This window comes from Marmota marmota, unplaced genomic scaffold, assembly GCF_001458135.2.
Source record: "Marmota marmota marmota unplaced genomic scaffold, marMar, whole genome shotgun sequence".
Classification (NCBI taxonomy): Eukaryota; Metazoa; Chordata; class Mammalia; order Rodentia; family Sciuridae; genus Marmota; species Marmota marmota.
Window position 1 is genome coordinate 29,456,132 of NW_026000174.1, and position 1,608 is coordinate 29,457,739.

General features: G+C 47.0%; 1 long non-coding RNA gene across 1 annotated transcript in view; it reads right to left on the bottom strand.

The window, feature by feature from the left end:
* The window catches only part of LOC125612071, a 20,064-nt gene extending 19,962 nt beyond the window's left edge, over window positions 1-102 (bottom strand). Inside the window, exon 1 of the long non-coding RNA XR_007342350.1 lies at window positions 92-102. This is a non-coding gene — a long non-coding RNA (uncharacterized LOC125612071). The remainder of the gene's footprint in view (window positions 1-91) is intronic.
* Between the last annotated feature and the right edge of the window lie 1,506 nt (window positions 103-1,608).

The window sequence follows — 1,608 nt, forward strand, 5'->3', positions numbered from 1 at the left end:
TAAAAAAAAAAAAAAAAAAAAAGCTTTATATCATTTACCTCTCTCCTACCTGTGGCCTCTTGTGGTGCCACTTTCTCCCTTCTTTGCCAACCTCCAGTCACACTGAACTTTTTGCTCCTTGAACCTGAAGCCTTGTGTGTGTGTGTGTGTGTGTGTGTGTGTGTGCCCTGTAAGCCTTTATATTGGCTTGTTCCCCTTTTCTGAAATGTTTTGTCTCCTTGAAGTCACCACAGCATGGCGCCTTCCTGTCCTCCTGACATTACTTTAAATGTCACTATGTCTAAGCCTGACATGGTGGCACACACCTGTAATCCCAATGGCTTAGGAAGCTGAGGCTGGAGGATTGAAGTCAGCCTCAGCAATTTAGCAAGCCCTAAGCAACTTAGCAAGACCCTGTCCCCTCCACATCTCTCTCTCTCTCTCTCTCTCTCTCTCTCTCTCTCTCACACACACACACACACATATAAATACATTTATTTATAAATTTAATAAAAATAAATAAATTTATGAATTTATATATAAATGTATTAGTGTGTGTCTGTGTATGTATGGCTGGGATGTGGCTCAGTGGTTAAGCGATCCTGGGTTCAATCCTTGGTACAAAAAGGAAGAAAGGAAGGAAGGAAAGAAGGAAAGAAGGAAGGAAGGAAACACCATTCTTAATCTCCCAATCCAACCAAGCGACCTGGTCGCTTGATGTCACATTACCTTATTTTAATTTTCTGCATAATAGTTACCACTATCTGCTATTATTGTCTACTCTTTATTGTGTTGTTCCCCTCCCTCTCCACTACATTTCAAACTCCATGAGCAGTGAGAGGTTCTCACTTCTATAAGTCTCATCCATCAGTATTTCAACCACTGTGCAAGAGCCCAACCTGGGGGAAGAAGGCTCCAGATTTTCTCCTACTATTAGCAGTGTTTCAATCGAGAAATGAATTCTGACTCATATTCCCCCAGAGTACACCCAGTACTAGTTGAACCACTGTCCAGACCTTTGGCTAGTTCATTCATTCAGTGAACAAACATTTACAGAGGGCCTACTCTATACCAGGCACTAGGGCAAAGGATCAAAGGCAGTTTTTGACTTCATGGAACTCACAGGGAGCAGGCAGAGTGAGAAACACTACAACACAGGTACCGTCCTGAAGTAAAGACTATACAGGTGTTAAGAGTGTGACCGAGCCCTTTACAGCCCCGCCATCTGATTTCTTCAGACCCTACAGACTCACAGTGACGTGGCTAGTGAGGCAAAGTTCCAGGGAACTGGAGGAAAAGCTACCACTTAACTAGGAGGCAGAAGTGATTGTTCGGGTTCAGCGCCTCAGCGCCAAAGGGAAGGGGCTGAAGAGTTTGAGGAGTATTACGGATTGAACGGTTCCCCTCCCCACCCCCACCCTACTCCCGAAGGCCGGACCTGAGGATGGAGGGCCCCGGAGCGGTTCCGAGTCTCCTAGACCGTCCCAGAGAACTCCATTGGAGAGGAAGACCTCCCTAGGCGAGAGTCACTTTGTCTTTTCCTACCCCTAGCCTCAGGCCCCCGACCCAGGACAGGACTCCTGGATCGACTCCCGCACCACAGCCTGCCGCCGGTCCCGTCCCGGCACC